The sequence below is a fragment of the Hydra viridissima genome, unplaced genomic scaffold (assembly GCF_058129835.1).
Source record: "Hydra viridissima isolate aposymbiotic clone 2 unplaced genomic scaffold, HvirCarnegie_v1 scaffold_16, whole genome shotgun sequence".
Taxonomy (NCBI): domain Eukaryota; kingdom Metazoa; phylum Cnidaria; class Hydrozoa; order Anthoathecata; family Hydridae; genus Hydra; species Hydra viridissima.
Genome location: NW_028324315.1, coordinates 3,973,469 through 3,996,557, shown reverse-complemented (window position 1 = coordinate 3,996,557; position 23,089 = coordinate 3,973,469). Strand labels below are relative to the sequence as shown.

Genomic DNA, 23,089 nt, shown 5'->3' with positions numbered 1-23,089 from the left:
GGACAGAGAGAAATAGGGAAAGAGGGAGAGAATCCTTTAAAGATAGAAAAAAAGGAAACAGAGAAAGAGGGAGGGAAAAAGAGAGAGAGAGAGAGAGAGAGGAAGAGAGAGAAAGAGTTACTTATTTAAGGAACTAGAGGATTGAATGATGGGTGTTCACCGAACCGACTTCTATATCAAAAGTCAGTCGGTTATTCCCGTTTATAAGATTTTTAAAATGTTCTTTGTATGATAAATTATATTTTAGCGCTATGGCGTATTCTGTATTTAATTTGTTTATTATGAGATTTTTGAAGCGTTCTATTCTTGCTTCAGGTGGTTTTTGTTTATTTTCGAGCGCGTCGTTCATTCTGTTAAAATAGATCTCTTTGTACAGGACTTCGAGCAGAATTTGGCCTAGCTCGTAACCTTTTTCTTTTATACCGAATATGAAAAAATAAATGTTGTTTCTTGCAAAAGTATTCCCCGGGTAAATCTTTTTCAGGAGGAAAATCAGGATTTTTACTAGTGGTTGTACCATTTCGCAGAAGAACATCATGTGTTCCGCGGTTTCTTTTTTCTTCCCGCATTGGGGACATAGGTTTGTTGTTGCGCATTTGTTGCGGAAGAGTCTGTCTAAACTTGGCAGGCAAAAGTTGATGAGTTTCCATCTTATTTCGCCTGCTTTGTTGTCTGTGTTTCTCTTTCTGATGCTTTTAAAAAGACTCTCCCACTCCTCTTTTTTGGTTCCTTGAAACTCTAATGCGTACTTTCTTTTCCATCTTAGATGTTTTTGTTCGTCTGTTTTTTCTTGTTCTATTTTCAGTAAATTATAGAAGTCTTTGTTTTTAAGATCTTTTATAGGCGTCCAGATTTTATCGATGTTTGTGATTTTATAATCGTATTTCGAGATGTCTTCGGTGGTGAAACTTGTTTCTATCTTTTTTCTCCAAGTCTTAGGGATGCTTTCGATGACTTTTTCAAGTTCGCTTTCGTCTACGCCTATGGATTTGTAGGTGAGAAAACCTGGCTGCACTGACTTGCATATGTCGTTTAGTATAACAATGTCTGAAAAACTCTTATAGTCGGAAAAACGCAGCATTTGGCCTTGTTTTGCGATGTGTTTGTTAAAAAAGATGGGTTGCGCCAAGATGTCAGCAACGGTGAGGTCGTTTTTCAGCTCGTTATTGGTTATGTCTGTCCATGTTCTCAGCAGGTTTTTGTAGAATGCGGGCATTTGTCTCAGACCTTTTTCGGATATGAACGTTTGAAAGACTAGTTTTCCTTGGTTTGTTTTTCGGTATTTGTTTAGGAATAAGATCATCAAGTCGCTCCATGGACCTTTCGAACTTTCTTGATGTAGCTTTTTAATCCATCTTGATTGCATGGCTTTGATTTGCAACTTTATTGAAATTATTCCCAGTCCACCGTCTCTCACCTTTCTTTGTGCGTGTGTGTTAGTCGACCTAGTTTTTCTCTCTTTCCAGAGGAAGTTGTTGATTTCTCTTTCTAGGTTGGCTAACACCACATCTCTTGGTGGTGCGACGGTGGTTGCAATGTACCAAAGTTTACTGAGCAGAATGTAATTAATGATGATAGCTTTGCCTTTTATGGTGAGATTTAAATTTTCCCATATTTTAATGCTGTTTCTTATTTTATCAAAAGCAGGTTTCCAATTGTCCTCGTACCTGTCTGTGCCATCTTGGTTTAGAGTCACTCCGAGTACTTTGATTTTCTTTGAGTTCCATTGGAAACCTAAAGGTCTCTCTTGTACTTTCTTCCCGATGTTTGCTCCCAGCCAGAGACCTTTAGATTTCTCCTCGTTTATTTTTGTTCCGAGGCACTCCTGAATTAAAACGAGCGATTTCCCCAGCTCGTGGATGGAGCGTTTTCCTACTAGGAAGAAAAGAGTATCGTCTGCATATTGCAGAAGTTTAGTTTCGTTTAAGTTTACTTTAATACCTTGGATATTTTTGTTCAACCTGATGAAAGAGGCAACGATTTCTGCCTGAAGGACATACAAGATCATGGATATGGGACATCCCTGACGTACACCTCTTTTCAGAAAGATGGGATCAGATAAGAAACCGTTTATTTTTATTTGAGCCGTTATGTTTTGGTATATTGTCTTCAGAAAGCGGACGAAATTCTTTCCGAATCCGAGGCGTTTTATACAACGAAATAAAAAGTTTCTGTCAACTGAGTCGAAGGCTTTTTCTTGGTCTATGGAGACGATGCATGCCTCTAGATTTGAGAGGTTTGCGTAAGTGATGGCGTCTCTCGTAAAGGAAATGTTGTTGGTCATGCATCGCCCCGGCACACATGCTGTTTGCTGTTCGTGGATTATTGATGGCAGGATTTTTGTTACTCTGTTTGCCATAGTTTTGGTGAGTAGTTTATAATCCACGTTCAGCAAAGATACCGGTCTCCAGTTCTTTATGTCATGTCTCTCTCCTTTCTTGTGCAAACAAGTAATTATGGCGTTTGCCTGCGATTTACCTAATTCTTGCTTTGTGGTCCACTCAGTTAGAACTTCCCTTAGGTCGTCCTTAAGGATGAACCAGAAAGCCTTGTAAAACTCAACCGACAGTCCGTCTGAACCCGGAGATTTGTTATTCGCCATGGCGAACAGTGCTCTCTTCAATTCTTCCGAGTTCAGGTCCTTGTCGCAATCTCTTCTTTGATGTTCGCTAAGCGTTGGATTGTCTGTTTTGCTGATTAGAGATTTTTGTTTAGTCTTATCGAGATCTTTTGCTGTATAGAGATCTTTGTAGAAGTTTCGTACCTCGTTCATGATTTCGTCTTGGTTCGTTAACAAGGTCCCATTTTTGTTTGTTATTTCCCGCATCTCTTTCTGAGCTAGTTGGCTTTTTTCTAGGCTGAAAAAGAAACGCGTTGCTCTCTCCCCTTCGACTCTCCATTTCACTCTGCTCCTTATCGCCGCCCCTCTCGCTCTGTTCTCATAGATTAGTTCAAGTTTTTCTTTTAGGTTGGTTATAAGCTGACTTAGGTGTGGTTTTTCAAGAACTTTTCGCGTGGCGTTTCTGATCATTTTTAGATATTTGTGTTCTTGTTGTTTTTCTTTTCTTTTTGCTGTTTTGCCAAATTTTCTAGAAAGCGCGCTTATTTCTTCTTTTCCATTTTCCCACCATTCGGAAAGGGATGAGAACTCGCCTTTCCTACTTTTGAATTTTCTCCAGAAGTTTTCAATAAGATTAGCATATTCTTTATTTTTAATTTGCGCGTTATTTATTACCCATAGACCTGGTCCTTTCTCAAAGTTTGTTATGTTGTATTTAATGAAGGCCGCGTTGTAGTGGTCCGTAAAAAAGATAGGCCGGTATGAAAGAGAAATTTTTTGTCTGTCGGATGACATGGAGTAAAAACGATCTAATCACGACAAATTCCCGTTCGAAGATCTAAAAGAAAAAATTCGGGTTGTCGGGTTTAGAACTCTCCATGCATCCTCTAGACTAAGCGCGTTTAAGAGTTTTTGAAAGGAGTGTTTAGATGTACAAGGTTTTCGGTGTACGTCAGGGAATCTGTCGATCTCATCCAATGTTAGATTGAAATCCCCCCCCATGCATATGCTTTTTGAGTCGATGTTGAATTTTTTAATTTCAAGCAGCAAGTCTTTAAAAAATATTTTTCGCATGCTTTGGGAGTTACTTGTTCCCCCCGACGGCGCGTAGACGTTGACAAAAAGGAAATCTTTTTCTTTTATTTTTATTTCCATTATAAGAAAATTCCCGTTTGGGTCTTCGACCACTCTATTAGGAGAAAGATTTTTATGTTTGCCTAATATAGCCACCCCCCCTGTGAATATACCCCCCGGTGCGTAAAAAACGCTCCCTTTCCAGTTTTGTGTTAAGTTTTTAATGTTTTGGTGCGTCAAATGGGTTTCTTGTAGAAATATGAAATCTGTTTTAAAAGACTTTGCGTAATGGATGAAATTGGTTAGCTTGTTCATATTTCGCAACCCGCCACAGTTTGATGACATTATTGAGACGGCCATTTCAAAAGAAAAAACTGGAAAGATCGGAGAGATGAATTTTTGGAAGGGAAGATATTTTTATTTAGGTATAATAGAACTTTAAAATTATAGAAGAAATTCTTTAACTGTTTTTGTGGTTTTGATTTTAATGGCTTTCTTCTAAAGAAATTTTTTTGCGCACCTTCAAAAGAACAGATGTTTCTTTTTAAAGGATAACGAAACGCTGGCGCCAAGAAAAATAGGCGCTTAAGTGTTCTTAATTTTAATGATCTACGACATTGCGCAATTGCAGATACTTTTCTAGCGCTATTGTGAAAACTTTTAAAAAGCGTTCGAAAAAGCATGCGGTGGAACGTTTCCAGATTAAAAAAATTTTTTGAAATAGAGAAAAAAATAGAACAGAGAAGAGTTAGAAAGGTATTTTGATAAGTTTCTTTCATCTCGCTTTGCATTTTTCTAAGTGATTGAAACGGGAGATCTAAAAAAATAGGTAAAACAAAAACAGAAAAATAACTCACGATATTGATTCCTTGCATGGCATCGGTACCGAGTCTTCCTCGTCAAAACTTAAGTTCGCTTCTTCCTCCTGAGAAAAACTTTGTTCTACATTCTCTTTCGTATTTGTACTGTTTATTTTATTTATAGTTTTTTTGGGGTTGGGTTTTTCTCTTCGTCCCCCGTGTCTTTTTCTTGTTTGGACTGTAACGAAATCTTTTTCTTTCGGGCGAGTTATCGAGTCTTCCAGTACTTCGTCAATGTCGAAAGGTTTTGGTGAACTTACAGCCGAGGTCTCGATGGCTAAGTCTTCTAAAATACAAGGTTCTTCCGTAACCTGTTCTTTTACTTCTGGTAGCACAGTTTCGATTTGGGGCTGTATCGGTTCGGGTTGTCCCCTGTGTTTGTACCTTAGTGTTAGTCCATCTATGTTCTCGTATCGAGGGAGAGGGTTTTCACTTGGGTCCGACCAATTTGAGATTACAAAAACGACATTTCCGGTAAATATTGTTTCACCTTCAACTGTGGTTTTTTGACAATACCATGTCTCCAGAATACCTCTCTCTCTGGCCAAGTGTCTACCAAGGGTAGTTATGGCGTTGGAACTGCCGCTTCGAAGAAGTCCGATGGGAATGTTTTGGACTAAAACGTGGATTTTGGGAACGTATTTTTGACGAAAGAATAGCTTGGAGCCTTTGATAGTAATTTCAGACTCTAGAAATTTAGAAACATCTGAGTTGCTGTGTAGAGCGAACTCGAACTGCTTGTGTTGAAAGTGTCTTGTTACGCCCCACACCGATGAGAGAAGATTTAAAGGTTTGAGAGCAGCTAGAAACTCGTTGACGCTGCAGTTGAGAGAACCGTATTCGCATACCAGGACAACTCCTTCGCTGCTAAATTCGCTTCGTTTATTGAAGATACCGAGATTTGTTCTTGAACTGGTCGAGTTCGATTTTGAAAAAGGTTCGTTCGCTCTGACTGCTTTCGCATAGTTCATCGCGGTAGGTTGAGAAGGTTGCTCCATATTGAAGATACAATCGATAAGCTCGATTCAGCACGCACTCACTAAACGCTAAAGAAAACTTGTTGATCAGATATTATGATTTTTATTTCGGGTCCTCCAGCTAGTTGCCTTGCGGACCCTAGTCATGATATACACGAGTTTCCGTTTACAATATTAAAAAAATGAAAAATATATAATCTCGTGACTATCATGACGCGAACAAAAAGTGGCCTCAAAAAAATAAAAGAAAGAGTGAAAAAAAAAAAAGGCCAGAAAAAGTAACCAAAAGAAAATATTCTAAAAAAAGGAAATGAAAAAGTTTAAAAGTTTCAAATGGAGAGCAGAGTTGATTACTTCAAAAAAGCGTCTCAAATTTGCTTATTTTTTGGAATTCGAATTTCATTGAGAAATTATTGCCTTATATGGAGCGTTGTTCGCGTGTTTTTATCTCCTCCTTTGGTTATATAGAAAATAATGTTTTAACAATATAGCGTTTAAAAAATAAAAATTTGAAATAAATTTGACTAAAATTAAATGTTTAGTGTTTTTAATTTTCTTTCATTAAGAAGTGTTAATTCTCTTGATGTCTTTTTTCCTTGGAGTCGGAGGCGGTCCGCTCCTTTTATTTGTAGTTTTCTCGTCGCTTTCTTTTTGTTGTCTTTTTTCTTTCCTAATTTCTGTTTTTGATTTTACTAAAGTGAACTCTGTCTCCTTTTCACTTATATCTAAATTTCTGCTCTGGGTTAACTCATTAAGCTTTTCAACTAATAAACAACGGATATCGTATGGTAGGCTTCTTAGTTCTTCTTGAAATTCTTCGTTTATTTCAGTGGCGGTCACTTTCTTCATTAAGTCAAATATATATTCGTCGGTGATAAGTTCTTTTTCCTCGATATTTGTTTGGATGTTATTTTGTGAGTTCGAAGTTATAGTGTTCTTTTCTAAAGTAGAATCATTTAAATTTACTGGTTGGGTGGTCACTCTGATATTATTTTTTTCCTTAGGTGATTCTTCTTCGTCACTAGTTGGTTCTGTGTTTTTATTCATCTCGGCGTCATTTTTTTTCATTTCTGTGCATCTAGCATTCGGGGGATGCGAGTTCTTGCACACTCCGCACAGGAAGGACTTTCCAGCGAAGTGCATCGCGACTCGCACGCCCCCAATTTCTATGAAGTGCGGTAGGTCTTTTAACGGTACTTTGAGTTTAACTCGAAAAAGTCTCCTGCCATCTCTGAGGCTTTTGTCGAAATCGTAGGTTGTGTGTGTAATGGTGTATATTTCATCTACAAAAGGGTCTAATGCTTCGAGTAGCTCTTCATCGTTGATTAGCGGATCGCATTTAAATGTAATCAAAAATCCAATTTCGGTTCTTCTTTTTTTCGATATGGTCCTGTTATGGTTACTAATTTTCAGATCTGAATTTATAAAAGCATCAGCGTCGATCGTCTGATAGAACTCTATGATCCAGTGGCCTTTGCTTCTATGGGTAAGGCTCGAAACCTTTCCTCTGCCGATTATTCGGTGGATCTCGTCATTAATTTCTTTCGCACGAGTTTCAATGTATTTGCGGTTTTGAGATTCAGAAGGGTCCATAAATATGTTGATGTCGACTATTTTTTCCACTCGCGAGGCTTGATGTTTCTTTGTAGCTTCGGCATATGAAGACATATTCGAGATGAGTTTTCTTGATGGTCGCTAGTTAGTAATTCTCTGCTGTGATCTTCAGCCTGAGGAGAAGAAAAAAAGACCCATGTTGATCAGGTTTACTTCCCCGTCAGGTAAGTATGCCTTTCCCGTTGTGTGGGGAGCCTCGGACGTGCCCCAATCTTCGCAATTGTGGTTTTTTGATTGGACCCTAACCGCATCGTTCCGTTTTTTTTTCTTTTCTCTTTTTAATGGGCCGCACTCAGCAGTAGTGCAACGCCGAGGCAACCCGCGGTCAGGGCGAGGTAAACCTACGATCCCTTGACCAAATGCCAAAAATCAGATTAATATATGAGCCGGACTATGCCGGCGTACCAGATATTAAACTGATAAGAACAGATACTACACTTGATCTTTTTTTTTTTTTTTTTTTTTTTATTTCCTTTTACGTCACATCAGCCATGGGCAGCTGTGGACGGTATAATTTACATATTTACAATTTCGTGATAAATTTATTTACAATCGTATATATTTTTTATTTGATTTTTTGCTATATAATATTTTTTTTTTTTTTTTTTTTTTTTTTTTTTTTTTTTTTTTTTTTTTTTTTTTTTACTTAGTCAAGTTTTTTTTTTTTTTTTTTTTTTTTTTTTTTTTTATTTACATTATTTACATTTTATATATTACGGATATTATTTGTCGAGGGTTATGTTGTTTTGTGTTGTTGTGTTTTTGTAATGTTTTTTGATGTTTTCGTCGCAAATTTTAATAGCGGTTTTGTAAGTGTTTTGATTTTTGTTTTCTGTCTTTATTTCTGTTCTCAGTCTCTTTATTAGTAGCGTGTGAAAGTGCAGTGGAGCGTTTAGTTTTTTGTTTTCGAAAATCAGTGCGTTTCGTGTGTGTTGTATTGTTTCGTAAAAGGTGTCTATGCATGTGTCGCCTATACTTCTGTCTTGTGCGGTTGCAATACCCATAAGAAAAAATTTTAGGGTATTGCTGTATTTGTCGTTTGGGTATATGGTGTTCAGTATGTTTATGATTTGTATGCATATTTTCTGTGTGTCTGGGCAGTAGTAGAACCAGTGTTGCAATGTTTCCGTTTCGTTTTTGTCGCATCGTTTGCATGTTTTGTCTATGTTTTTGTTCCATTTGTGCATAGTGTTGAGTGATGGGAGTTTTCTGTGTATGTATTTGTATTGTATTTCGTTGGCTTTGTTATATAGGTTTCTGTCTTGTAGTTTTTGAAATTTTCTGTCCCAGTCTCGTTTTGTTATGGGCGTTTGTCCGGGTGGGAGTTTTCTGTTCCATTTTATATGTCTGTCGGGGGGTGTCATTTTTGATGTCAGTATTCTGTGGTATATTTGTTTGTTCGTTATCTGTGTCAGTTTTCTGTTTTTGTTTTCTATGTGGATGGATGGGATGTATTTGCGATATGTGTAATTTGGTGTTTCTGTGTTCAGTTTGTGCATCCATGTGGTCGGTATCCTTTTTGTTATTTCTGTTAGTGTTTTGTGTGGTATTTCTAGTTTGTCTGCTGTGAGTAGTCCTGGTGTCGATAAGTTACACAAGTCTGCTATTATTTGTATGTCTTGCGTTTTTGTGTGTTTTGTGGGTCTCGGTAGGGGGGGGAACGGGTTTTCTGTAGTGGGTTTTGTTGGCAGTAGGGGGTTATAGTATAGCGGTTGGTTCAGTATGGCTTCGAGTGTGTCGTCTTGTACTTTTATGTCTTTGGTAAATGTCTCCCAGTTGTGTATTAAGTCTCTGTATGTTTTGGGTATAGGGGGTTTTTCGTTGGGTGTGGTGGCTGTGTATAGCGTGTATTTGTTTTGTCTTGCGTTCCGGTATCTGTTTAAAAAGTGTATTGCTGTGTCTGTCCATGGCATGTGTGTATTGTGTGTGAGTATTTTGATCGTCCATTTTGTTTGTAGTGTCTGTGCTTTTGTGTTTATGTCTATTAGGTTTTGTCCTCCGTTGCGTATTGTCTGATGTAGCTGTGTTTTGTTGATTCTTGTTTTCGCGTTGTTCCATATAAAGTCGTATATAGGTGTCATGGTCTTGTCAATCTGTTTTTTGTTTGGTGTCGGTAGTATTTGTAGAGTGTGCCATAGTTTGCTGAGTATTAAGGTGTTCACCACTGTGATTTTTCCCTTAATACTCAGATTTTGTCTCTTCCAGTCTTGTATTTGTTTTTTGAATTTGTGTGTACATCTGTTCCAGTTTTCTGTTATGTCGTCTGTTCCGTCATTGGGGAAAGTCAGGCCTAGTGTGCGTATTTTGTTTTCTGTCCAGTCGAAGCCAAGCGGTCCGGTTTTTTTGTCTTTGTTTTGTCCTATCCACAGTCCTTGGCATTTGTCTCTGTTGAGTTTCTGTCCGGTAGCGGTTTCGAATCTGTGTAGGGTTTTGTCTAGGTTCTGTAAGGATTTCAGTTTCGTGATGTAGAAGAGTGTGTCGTCCGCGTATGCTGTTACCTTTGTTTCGTTGTAGTTTGTCTTTATGCCTTTTATGTGTTTGTTTTGTGTTATGTTTTGTATTAGTATGTCTGCCTGTAGTATGTAAAGTGTCATGGATAGAGGGCATCCTTGTCTTACCCCTCTTGTCGGGTAAAACGGTCGTGAGATGTGTCCGTTTGTTTTTATTTTTGTGGATATGTTTGTGTATAGCGTTTTTATGTTTCGTATAGTCTTGGGTCCGTAGTTGTATTTCGTCAGTGTTTTGAAAAGGTACGTCCAGTCTACTCTGTCGAATGCTTTTATTTGGTCGATGGATATGATTGCTGTGTTTCTCATGTCTTCGATGTTTGCTATTTTTATAATGTCTCTGGTGTACAGTAGGTTCATGTGTATTTGTCTGTGTGGGATGCATGCAGTCTGGTATTGGCTGATGATGTGTGGTAATGTATTTTTTATTCTGTTCGTCATTGTCTTTGTGATGAGTTTGTAGTCTATGTTCAGTAGGGAGATAGGTCGCCAGTTTGTTATGTCTGTTCTGTCTCCTTTTTTGTATATGCATGTGATTAGAGCGTCTCTTTGTGATTGTGTTAAGTAAGATCGGTCCAGTACTGCGTTTGTCATTTTTGTAAAGTGTTTTGTCAACAGCGGCCAGAATTTTTTATAGAACTCCGCTGTCAGTCCGTCTGTGCCTGGTGTCTTTTCGTTTTTCATGTTTTGTAGTGCTGTTGTGATTTCTTGTTCTGTATAGTCTTCGTCGCATAATTTTCTTTGTGTTTCTGTTAGTCGGGGGGTCTTCGTTTCGGTTAGTATTTCTGTCTGTGTCTGTATGTTCAGGTCTTCTTTGGTGTATAGTGATTCGTAAAAGTCCGTCATAACGTTTAGTATCTGTTCGGGGTCTTGCTGTAATTGTCCTTGTTTGTCTCTCAGTTCCGTTATTTCGTGGTGTGCCTGTCTTTGTTTTTCTAAATTGCAAAAGTAGTTCGTCGGGCGTTCTCCGTCTATGTTCCGTATCTGTTTTGTTCGTATTCGTGCGGCTTCTTCTTTTCGTCTCTGTATATGTTCGAGTTTGTGTCTAATGTTCGTGCTCATGGTGTTGTCTAGATGTTTCCGTTCCTCCTTTCTCAGTGTGTTTCTCAGTTTTCTCGTTAGTCTCAGTTCTTGTGTTTTGTTCTGTTTGTGTCGTTTGTGTGCGTATTTCAGTGTTGTTTCTTTTATCTGTTTTTTTGTATTTTCCCACCATTCTGGTATTTGTCTAAAGTCTGGGTGTTTTTCTGTTTGAATGGTTATTTGTTTTGTCATGAGGTCTATGTATGTCTTGTCATTTAGTAGGGTGTTGTTCAGTATCCAGTATCCCCTTCCTCTCGGTTGGGGCTGTACGTTTATGGTGATTGTCGGTGCGTTATAATGGTCTGAAAGTGTGGTGGGTTGGTGTTCTGCATTTGTGATGTATTGTCTTAGAGTCTTGCTTGTGTAAATTCTGTCTATTCTTGTTCTCGTCTTTGTCTGGCTGTGATAGTGTGTGTATTGTTGTTCGTTTGGGTGGAGTGTGCGGTAAATGTCTTCTACGTCTAAAGTGTAAATAAGGTCTTGTAGTGCGTGTTGTGAAATGCATCTGTATTTTTGTAGTGCTGGTGAACGTCTGTCTTTGTCTGATAGTGTTACGTTAAAGTCCCCCGCCAGTATGTAATGTCTGTCTCGAATTCTGGGCGTGCATAGTATGTTTTTTAGGTTTTCCCAGAATTCTTTTCGTTTGTATTGGTGTTGTGTGGTGTTTCCTGATGGTGCGTATACGTTTATCATAGTAATGTCTAGTTTGTCAATGTGTATGTCTGTGATTTGGTATTTACCTTGTACGTCGTTTACGGTGTTTGTCGGTTTGATTGTAGGGTCTTTTATGTGTATGAGTGTTCCGTCGGTGTTTTGTTTTCCGGAGCTGAATAGTATGGTGCCTGTGCATAGCGTAGCTGTTTGTCTGTACAAGTCAGGCGTGATGTGCGTCTCTTGTAGAAAAGTTATGTGTTGTTCTGATTGCTGTATGTTATGCAAAATCTCCCTTCTTCTCTGGAGATTTCGCATACCAGCCGTATTCATTGTTTTTATTGTAATAGTCATTTTTATTTTTATTTTTTTAGTTTGGAGATATCGTGTGTGTAGTTGGTTAAGTTAGGTCTCTGGTCGGTTAGGTTTTCGTTTCGTTTTTATGTCGTTCATTTTAGTTTCTTTTGTTGGCGTCGTCACACTTTTTCTTTTCGTAGGTTTTTGTTGGGTGTCTGTTTTTGTGTCCGTCACCGTAGGCTCTGTTTCCATTGGTGTAGGAGTCGGTGTCGAGTTTTGTGACTGTCTTGTGACGTCAGCGTTGTTGGTGTGTTCAAGCTCAGTGTTTTTTTCGTTTGTGTTGTCTTGCTTTTTTGTTGTTGTCGGTACTGGTTGGGTTTCCGTTTTGTGTGGTAGCGTTATGCTTGTTTGGGGTCTGGGTGCTGGTTTGGGTATCAGCGTCATTTGTTTTTTCTTTTCCGTCTCTCCGTTTGTTGCGTTTTGTATGTTATGGGGTTTGTCTGCTTCTTGTTTTTGTGTTTTTTCTATTTCCCCGTCTTCGTCCTCATCTTGTGACATTTCGTCAGTGTCTGAAATTGCTAGGTCTGCCAGTAGCTCTTGTGTGTCTCTTGGTTTGTGTATGGGTGTCGTGTTTTTTCCCCTGAAATATAGGTGGTGCAGCCTGTTGTCTATCTTAATTGTCGGAGGTATTTTGCTTACGTCAACAGTCGGGATGATGTGAACGAGTCTCCGTCCGTCTCGTATTTGGTTGTTGCTTGTGTAATATCCGTAAGAAATATTTACTATCTTACCAAAATCTTTAAGCTCTTCATAGATCTCTTGGTTTAGTACCGATGCGTCTGTCTTGATCGTGATTAATAGTACTTGGTTTCTTCTCGGTTTGATTGTTGTCTTCTGTAATTCTCCCGGAATGTTTAATCCCTTTAGAGTTAGCTCTTGGACTTTCTCTTTCGATTTAAGTTCTACCGTGTATTGGCCCCTTCCCGTATATTGTATGGATGTTATGCATCCTGGGCCAATCACCTTTTGGATTGCTACTTGTATTTCTCCCACTTTTTTTTCTATTCCATTTGGGGTTTGGTCTTTGGTAAAGGACATTAGTTGAAAGATCCGGGAGTGTATTTCCTCTTTTAAAGCTCTTTTTTCGGCTTCTTTTGTGTTTGTTTGGAAGTCTTGTGGTGGTGCTGTTCCGGGCTGTTTCTTTTTCAGCGCCTCTGCAAAAGAAAGTGCTGACCCGTTTTTTTGTTTGTTTGCGTCTTCGTTTGAAGGTTTCGGGTCAGCAGATTTGATTTTTTGTTGGTCAGTAGAATGTGGCTGACCGTTCTCAACAAATTTTTGGCTATTTGAAATGCCTTCTGCTTTGGTTTCAGAAGTAGTTAGCTTTGAAATCGATTGGACTTTGAGAGTTTCCATTTTTTGCGATTTGATTTAGTTTACGCTCTGCTTTTATTTTTTTGTTTTGCTTTTTAGGGCTGTTTCTTTTGTTTAGCTAGGGTAGCTAAAGAAAGTGTTCTAGGTTTTTGTCAAAAGAAACCTAGGAGAAAACTCTGCGAATAAATTCGGCTTAAAAAAATTAAAAAAAGAAGATATACAGCGAACTGTATATCTTTAAAGTTTTTCACTTGGGTAAGTGTTTTTTAAAAGTTTCTGTAGCAAAGGCTTCGCTACAGAGGAAAGTTACGTTTTCGCCTCTACGGAGGAGAAAAAAAAGTTTTGAAGGAAAATAGTCTCTTACGCGGGGTGTCTCTAAGTCTTCGCAGCGAGATGCAAAACCATAAATAAACCACCGAAGCAAGTAAAACTAATTTTTTTAAAAACTCAATAAGAAAGAACTCAAGATAAACTTTATTAAAACTTTACTAAAATCACTAAAAGATACTACACTTGATCTTTTTTTTTTTTTTTTATTTCCTTTAACGTCTCATCAGCCATCGGCAGCTGTGGACGGGAGGATGTTCGGCGCTTGCCTACGTCACCCCATTTTACGTCTTGTCGACTGATGTTAAAGCCAACCCTTGACGGATCTACCTTGAGGCCCCCGAGTACTCGAGTTAACGAATATTCCCGGATCCTCTGCCCGACTTTAGCAGCTCATGACCAAAGCTTCGCACACCACCCATGACCGCCTCATCGGATTTTTTACACCACCAAGTGGTGCCCGACTTTTCGACACTGAGCCTCATTCGGATCAATACACCATTAAATGATGGTGTCCGACTTTTTGGCCCAGCACCTCATCGGATTTTTTACACCACCTAGTGGTGCCCGACTTTTCGGCGTAAGGATGATGATACTACACTTGATCTTAGCCATTAGGCCGAGAAGCGATACTTTTTCAACGAATTTGTGTGCTGGCTCCCTCCCTTTGAACGAAAAAACTTGTGGGCATTTGAATAAGTCGATGGGTAACTGTAAGTTTGAACAATGAAAACATGGGCTCGTTGTATGAAACTAAAACTGCAACAATTTCATTCTAAAACATTTGGGTTTTTTAACCTTCTTTCAGAAATAACCCAACTAACCAAGATTTAAAAATAACACTGGGCAGCAGCAGATTCAAATGCATAATGCGATCAAAAGCCAAGTTGAACAATCCAAAATCAACTCAAAATACTAGCGCCCCGACAGATTTTTTCTGTCAAAAAACATTTGGAGAACCTCTGTATTTAAATGTTCTTTTCATCTGTTGTAACGATGGTACTTTAATCCATCACCAAAACAGCAGAGCTTAGGAAGATTTGTTTGTCATTAGCCTCAAACTTTTCCCAAATAGCAATTTCTCACAAACTAAAATCTAAAAAACAAAGTTGAAGTTTAAAAATTTGGACGGTGTAAACTAATTTAAGACTTTAAACTGAGTAGCAAGAAATATTTTTGAAATATTTCAGTTTACATATAAATTAAACAAAGCATTTTATTGGAAGAAATGAACTCCTTAAATGTTTACTGACAAAAAGGTAAAACAATTTAAAAAAGTGACCTAAAACACTCAAAACATCAAACGACAAATGGAAAAGGACAAACTTATGACCCTAAATTACAGTTGACAGCATCATGTTAGCAAAAGTAATGCATGCATACACACAAACGCGCATACATACTTACATTCAAACATGCATACATACTTACATACAATTTTCCATACATACATACATACATACATACATACATACATACATACATACAAACAAACTTCCATACATACATACATACATACATATATTCATGCATCCATGCGTCATGCCAATACCTTAGGACATTTAAACAGTGCGCTCTCAGTCCTGGACCACAGATAACCATGGGACTGATAGAGATAGCACCATACTGGAAGATATAGCTTGCCTTCATCATAATCAGGTGGAATGTCAACAAATTGATTTCTATTCATGCTAATAGCCACAGAGCCATACAGAAAACTGCAGGGAACTTTGCAATGGAGCAATTGCAGATTGTCAGGCCAACTAATGAATTTATGGCAGAGATAACGAAGAAAATCATGAAAAGCCTTGCACATCTTATCTCGATTTTTCACAAACTCACAGAGTGTGGTGAATGGAACAATGCAAAGTTTTTTTTAAAAATTTTTAATATATTACATTTTTTACATACTGCCCAACCTAAATCAAGCCTAAAAATGTATTTGCTTAAATCATAGAACCTCAGGATTGATGGAGAACAAATTTAAAAATACTATCTAGCAGACTTGGGTCAATTTCAATTGTAAATGTAATTGAATTAGGATTACTTGAAATTTTAATAGCAACTGAATTACAATGACTTGGACTTGTAATTCACTTACAAGTCATATCATTACAATTACTTGTGACTGTACCTTATAAAATACAATAACAATTACTTCATGAAAATACATTTAATTACAATTAAGTTACAGCCACAATTGAGCCAAGTCTGATGCTAACCTAACTTAACCCTTAACCAACCTTGCCCCAGAACCATATGTACACTCAAAATTCAGTACTTTCGATATTTTATTTTCAATGCTTAGACTTGCTACCTGAGGCTGGGTTAATTTTAACAAAAACTCTGTAAAACATTGAAAAGCCATGTTATGAAAAAGCCAAACAAAAGGTTTGATTCAAAGTGCATTGAACATGCCATTTAAAAAAAAAAAAATTGTCACGTATCTTTCATCAAACTAAAGGATTGTTTTAAAGAAGTGGACTTGTACAGATTGTCCATTGAAAAGTATCCCTAATTGACCATTCATTTGTTGGCCTTGTGTCAGTTTAACTGTAAAAGAAATAAAGCTGTGAACAAACTAAAGAGATATTCTCAGAAAGATGCTTCTTCTGTTTCACTCACCGATACGAGCGAGAAGAACTCCTCACTTTTCCTCGCTCACTGGGATGCTCTTGTGAGTAGCAGTAGTAGCAGTGGTAGTGCAGATTTTAATACAGATATTTCAGGAACTCAAGACGGACTCTGAAAGTCTCTTGTGACTACCCCTAAAAATGCAAATTTATTTCTAAGCATTATTTTTTTTTTTAAATCAGGAACTACTTTTAAGTATTTTTGAAGACTTGAGAGAGTAAAGTGTACAAAACAGTAGTGGCTAAACTGCTTCAAGTTTTAAAATATAAGGTAGAAAACATTGAAAATAAGTAGCGCAGTACTTTTTGTTACTTAAAGCATTCTTGATAAATGATAAAAACTTAAATGGAACTCCTCTAAACTCACTTGTCTTGGTTTTGCCTTAGATACTCTTTTCTTTCATTTTTTTTTTTTTTTTTTTTTTTTTTTTTTATTAGAAACAAACCAAAAGCACCTTTTCGGCTCCTTGACGCTAGGCCGACACCAAAAACTTTAGTAGGACTGCGCGTAACCACTACACCGTTGTTAAACTAAGATCGTAGTAACTAAGTAACTAAGTTAAACTAAATTCGTGGAGCGTAGTAACTCCTTCAGTTTACCTGTCAGTTAAATGATGAAAAGTGTACGCGATCATTCGATCGTAGGCTTTTTTTTTTTATTTCATTGTTCCCCTTCCCGAAACCCCGAAATGAACGAAATACGATTGGCAAGTATTTGATGCATACCTTAATACACAGTGACTAAAATGTAGTATGTGTTTTTTCCGTGCCCAGCGAATGGTCGGAAGATAGTGCATGCTTTTAGATATCTTAGAGCTTGCGGTTTCATACTAGTGCCAAAGCCTTTGTGTGATTCTTTTTTAAAAAAAAGCAGAAGTTAGATTTTTTGCATTTAATGACAAAAAAACAAAAATTTTAGCAAGATCTAATGATTAAATTTGAATAATGATTTGTAAAAACCATGTTCTGCCTCAGTTGCACATAAAATGATCATATTCTAATCAAGAAGTAGTTAAGCTCTCTCAATCTTTTATTTTCTGCAACCTTCCTAAAGAAAAACATTCGTTATTCAAAAGAAATTATTCAAACAGTTTTTTGTTTTCTTTTCTTTCTTTTCCATTTGTGATCAAATTATGGTTAGTACTAACGGTAGCACATTGCATCCACTTCCTTGTTATTAGTATTTTCTTACCAGCATTAACAACATTCGTTATTTCGTAACTATCCAATTAATGCTTAATAGTTTTAAAATTTACCACAAAAGACTACATTAACTGTCTTGTAAGCGCCAATAAGAATATAATTAAATAAGTATACAACGCCTGGAAGGAAGAAATGTGCTGCTGTTTGTCTTTCTATAATCATCAACGAAGAAATGAAAAAGAAAAATCGGACTCTGGTTTGATTGACAATTCTCAATGCAATTTATACATTCTTGACGCACACAAACATGGTGACAAACAAACAATACTAGGAGCCAATAGTAATTTGCTAAAATTTGATTTTTTTTTTTTTGCAGGAATAGAGTTCTTATAGTTTTCGTTTCTAAAAAAGAAAAAAAAAAAAAAAAATGAAGAAAGAAAACAAGTCAAACAAAAAAACAACAACAACAAAAAACAAATAGGTTTTCAGTTGTTCATAGACTAAGACGGATTAGAACAACTCGAGTATTTTATTTTAGCAGCTAATTTGTTCTCGGCGATGTTTGCTCCATAAAATATAACGATTGCAACAGATATTTTCATTTGAACCCATTTTCTAATGCGTATAATGTTTTTAAAATTTGTGTGGCATAAGACTCTCGTCTCTTTCTCTTGCGCTTCTTGTCACCAGTTCCAGCGACTTTTCCGCCTTTCTTACCAGCGCGCTTCTCGCCTTTTTTTGCCACCTTTGGCGCTTGTTTTCCTCCGGCTTTTGGTGCGTCAGATCATTTCGACGAGCTTAGCAGTGAAAATTTTTTCTTCTTTGTTTTCATTGCATTGCAACTGGATTTAATTTAAAGTAGATTTGTGGTTTCCAACTTGATAACTTTTCCGTTCTACGCACTTCTATTGGTTTTTAAAAGATTACGTCATTTGAGCATTGTTTATTTCTTTTTCACTATTGGTCAAAAAACTCTTTTCTGTTTAACAAAAAGCCGCACGAGATCTCTAGTCTGTCAGTCTGTTTTCAGTAGAAAACAAAATGTAAGCACGTGGAAAAGGTGGAAAAGCTAAGGCTAAGAGTGGCTTTCTTCAGTTTCCTGTTGGTCGTGTCTAATCTCATCGGTTTAGGCGCACCATCTACTTAGCTGGAGTTTTTGAAAACCTCTCCGCCGAAAATGTTAGAGCTAGCTGGTAATGCTGCACGCGATAACCAGAGAGCCAGGATCATTCCTCGTCGTTTGCAGCTAGCTGTTCGCAACGACGAAGAAGTTAAACAAGCTGTTGTTTGGTGTTACAATCGCGAGCAGCGGTGTGTTGCCAAACATTCAGGCTATGTTGCAATCGTTCCAAAACGGCAATCTAAACAATACCAAAGGCTAATTTCATAGCTACACACCTGTTCAAAGATTATTGTTAAGGCATTGGAAACTTACGCGAAGTTGATTTGTAGACTTGCTGTAACTGATCCAAACATGCAATAATAGCTGTTTTCAAGTCATAAACTACAAGTCAAAAAATATACCAGAATCCAATATGAAATATACAAAAATGGATGGAAATTGTTACTATTGTTGTTACTATCATTACTGTTAGTTTGTTATTGCCATTACTTATTTTTTATGATTATTACGATTGTTATTATCGTTATTATCATTGCTGTTGGTATTATTATTAGTCTGTTATTGCTATCATCATCTTTTATTACCATTATTACGATTGTTATTATTTTCAATCTTACTATTATTATCATAATTTTATTATTGCGACTATTTTTTTTTTCTTTCAACAATTGTTACCATTATTGTTTTTTATTACAGCCACACATTGTATGATTTCTGGTGTTGCAGCCGTTCGATCACGCTTACTGTTTGCGACTAGATTTTCATTGATTTTATAAGAAAGAAAAAAAAACAACAACAACAACAAAGAACTTTTGAACGAAATAAAATGTGTTTACACTTTTAGGAAGCTTTGTTTACCTTCTCACTGACAAATCTTCACTCGAGGATATATACATAACATATAAATACACATAAAATATACCTTTTCTCAAATACTCGTTTACGTCCAGTAACTCATAGAGGGCTGAGTGAGGGTTTTTTTTTTTTTGCATCTTTAAAGGGGGCGAGCGCGAACGCAGGCCCCCACTACCAGAAATTGTACGGTCGAGTTACCGACGTTAGCGGTAATCGCAGGGGTCAGCCCAGGCGAAGTGCAATGCAAGAGCCTCACCCTGGAAGAAGCCCCATGTTGATCAGGTTTACTTCCCCGTCAGGTAAGTATGCCTTTCCCGTTGTGTGGGGAGCCTCGGACGTGCCCCAATCTTCGCAATTGTGGTTTTTTGATTGGACCCTAACCGCATCGTTCCGTTTTTTTTTCTTTTCTCTTTTTAATGGGCCGCACTCAGCAGTAGTGCAACGCCGAGGCAACCCGCGGTCAGGGCGAGGTAAACCTACGATCCCTTGACCAAATGCCAAAAATCAGATTAATATATGAGCCGGACTATGCCGGCGTACCAGATATTAAACTGATAAGAACAGATACTACACTTGATCTTAGCCATTAGGCCGAGAAGCGATACTTTTTCAACGAATTTGTGTGCTGGCTCCCTCCCTTTGAACGAAAAAACTTGTGGGCATTTGAATAAGTCGATGGGTAACTGTAAGTTTGAACAATGAAAACATGGGCTCGTTGTATGAAACTAAAACTGCAACAATTTCATTCTAAAACATTTGGGTTTTTTAACCTTCTTTCAGAAATAACCCAACTAACCAAGATTTAAAAATAACACTGGGCAGCAGCAGATTCAAATGCATAATGCGATCAAAAGCCAAGTTGAACAATCCAAAATCAACTCAAAATACTAGCGCCCCGACAGATTTTTTCTGTCAAAAAACATTTGGAGAACCTCTGTATTTAAATGTTCTTTTCATCTGTTGTAACGATGGTACTTTAATCCATCACCAAAACAGCAGAGCTTAGGAAGATTTGTTTGTCATTAGCCTCAAACTTTTCCCAAATAGCAATTTCTCACAAACTAAAATCTAAAAAACAAAGTTGAAGTTTAAAAATTTGGACGGTGTAAACTAATTTAAGACTTTAAACTGAGTAGCAAGAAATATTTTTGAAATATTTCAGTTTACATATAAATTAAACAAAGCATTTTATTGGAAGAAATGAACTCCTTAAATGTTTACTGACAAAAAGGTAAAACAATTTAAAAAAGTGACCTAAAACACTCAAAACATCAAACGACAAATGGAAAAGGACAAACTTATGACCCTAAATTACAGTTGACAGCATCATGTTAGCAAAAGTAATGCATGCATACACACAAACGCGCATACATACTTACATTCAAACATGCATACATACTTACATACAATTTTCCATACATACATACATACATACATACATACATACATACATACAAACAAACTTCCATACATACATACATACATACATATATTCATGCATCCATGCGTCATGCCAATACCTTAGGACATTTAAACAGTGCGCTCTCAGTCCTGGACCACAGATAACCATGGGACTGATAGAGATAGCACCATACTGGAAGATATAGCTTGCCTTCATCATAATCAGGTGGAATGTCAACAAATTGATTTCTATTCATGCTAATAGCCACAGAGCCATACAGAAAACTGCAGGGAACTTTGCAATGGAGCAATTGCAGATTGTCAGGCCAACTAATGAATTTATGGCAGAGATAACGAAGAAAATCATGAAAAGCCTTGCACATCTTATCTCGATTTTTCACAAACTCACAGAGTGTGGTGAATGGAACAATGCAAAGTTTTTTTTAAAAATTTTTAATATATTACATTTTTTACATACTGCCCAACCTAAATCAAGCCTAAAAATGTATTTGCTTAAATCATAGAACCTCAGGATTGATGGAGAACAAATTTAAAAATACTATCTAGCAGACTTGGGTCAATTTCAATTGTAAATGTAATTGAATTAGGATTACTTGAAATTTTAATAGCAACTGAATTACAATGACTTGGACTTGTAATTCACTTACAAGTCATATCATTACAATTACTTGTGACTGTACCTTATAAAATACAATAACAATTACTTCATGAAAATACATTTAATTACAATTAAGTTACAGCCACAATTGAGCCAAGTCTGATGCTAACCTAACTTAACCCTTAACCAACCTTGCCCCAGAACCATATGTACACTCAAAATTCAGTACTTTCGATATTTTATTTTCAATGCTTAGACTTGCTACCTGAGGCTGGGTTAATTTTAACAAAAACTCTGTAAAACATTGAAAAGCCATGTTATGAAAAAGCCAAACAAAAGGTTTGATTCAAAGTGCATTGAACATGCCATTTAAAAAAAAAAAAATTGTCACGTATCTTTCATCAAACTAAAGGATTGTTTTAAAGAAGTGGACTTGTACAGATTGTCCATTGAAAAGTATCCCTAATTGACCATTCATTTGTTGGCCTTGTGTCAGTTTAACTGTAAAAGAAATAAAGCTGTGAACAAACTAAAGAGATATTCTCAGAAAGATGCTTCTTCTGTTTCACTCACCGATACGAGCGAGAAGAACTCCTCACTTTTCCTCGCTCACTGGGATGCTCTTGTGAGTAGCAGTAGTAGCAGTGGTAGTGCAGATTTTAATACAGATATTTCAGGAACTCAAGACGGACTCTGAAAGTCTCTTGTGACTACCCCTAAAAATGCAAATTTATTTCTAAGCATTATTTTTTTTTTTAAATCAGGAACTACTTTTAAGTATTTTTGAAGACTTGAGAGAGTAAAGTGTACAAAACAGTAGTGGCTAAACTGCTTCAAGTTTTAAAATATAAGGTAGAAAACATTGAAAATAAGTAGCGCAGTACTTTTTGTTACTTAAAGCATTCTTGATAAATGATAAAAACTTAAATGGAACTCCTCTAAACTCACTTGTCTTGGTTTTGCCTTAGATACTCTTTTCTTTCATTTTTTTTTTTTTTTTTTTTTTTTTTTTTTTATTAGAAACAAACCAAAAGCACCTTTTCGGCTCCTTGACGCTAGGCCGACACCAAAAACTTTAGTAGGACTGCGCGTAACCACTACACCGTTGTTAAACTAAGATCGTAGTAACTAAGTAACTAAGTTAAACTAAATTCGTGGAGCGTAGTAACTCCTTCAGTTTACCTGTCAGTTAAATGATGAAAAGTGTACGCGATCATTCGATCGTAGGCTTTTTTTTTTTATTTCATTGTTCCCCTTCCCGAAACCCCGAAATGAACGAAATACGATTGGCAAGTATTTGATGCATACCTTAATACACAGTGACTAAAATGTAGTATGTGTTTTTTCCGTGCCCAGCGAATGGTCGGAAGATAGTGCATGCTTTTAGATATCTTAGAGCTTGCGGTTTCATACTAGTGCCAAAGCCTTTGTGTGATTCTTTTTTAAAAAAAAGCAGAAGTTAGATTTTTTGCATTTAATGACAAAAAAACAAAAATTTTAGCAAGATCTAATGATTAAATTTGAATAATGATTTGTAAAAACCATGTTCTGCCTCAGTTGCACATAAAATGATCATATTCTAATCAAGAAGTAGTTAAGCTCTCTCAATCTTTTATTTTCTGCAACCTTCCTAAAGAAAAACATTCGTTATTCAAAAGAAATTATTCAAACAGTTTTTTGTTTTCTTTTCTTTCTTTTCCATTTGTGATCAAATTATGGTTAGTACTAACGGTAGCACATTGCATCCACTTCCTTGTTATTAGTATTTTCTTACCAGCATTAACAACATTCGTTATTTCGTAACTATCCAATTAATGCTTAATAGTTTTAAAATTTACCACAAAAGACTACATTAACTGTCTTGTAAGCGCCAATAAGAATATAATTAAATAAGTATACAACGCCTGGAAGGAAGAAATGTGCTGCTGTTTGTCTTTCTATAATCATCAACGAAGAAATGAAAAAGAAAAATCGGACTCTGGTTTGATTGACAATTC

General features: G+C 36.8%; 1 long non-coding RNA gene, 2 other non-coding genes and 1 pseudogene across 3 annotated transcripts; all 4 read right to left on the bottom strand.

Annotated features, from left to right (window-relative positions):
- Nucleotides 1-7,361: 7,361 nt before the first annotated feature.
- LOC149877582 (U2 spliceosomal RNA) lies at nucleotides 7,362-7,597 on the bottom strand (annotated as a pseudogene).
- A 9,966-nt stretch (nucleotides 7,598-17,563) lies between these two features.
- Nucleotides 17,564-22,162, bottom strand: LOC149877579 (uncharacterized). Its single transcript, XR_016447828.1, has 5 exons — nucleotides 22,041-22,162; nucleotides 21,666-21,808; nucleotides 18,893-20,140; nucleotides 18,530-18,598; nucleotides 17,564-18,455 (listed from the first exon to the last, which is right to left on the bottom strand). It is a non-coding gene; the product is annotated as an uncharacterized LOC149877579 (long non-coding RNA).
- LOC149877581 (U1 spliceosomal RNA) lies at nucleotides 19,216-19,379 on the bottom strand. The gene has a single exon (XR_016448162.1). It is a non-coding gene; the product is annotated as a U1 spliceosomal RNA (small nuclear RNA).
- LOC149877580 (U2 spliceosomal RNA) lies at nucleotides 19,484-19,675 on the bottom strand. Its single transcript, XR_016448239.1, has one exon. It is a non-coding gene; the product is annotated as a U2 spliceosomal RNA (small nuclear RNA).
- Nucleotides 22,163-23,089: the final 927 nt, after the last annotated feature.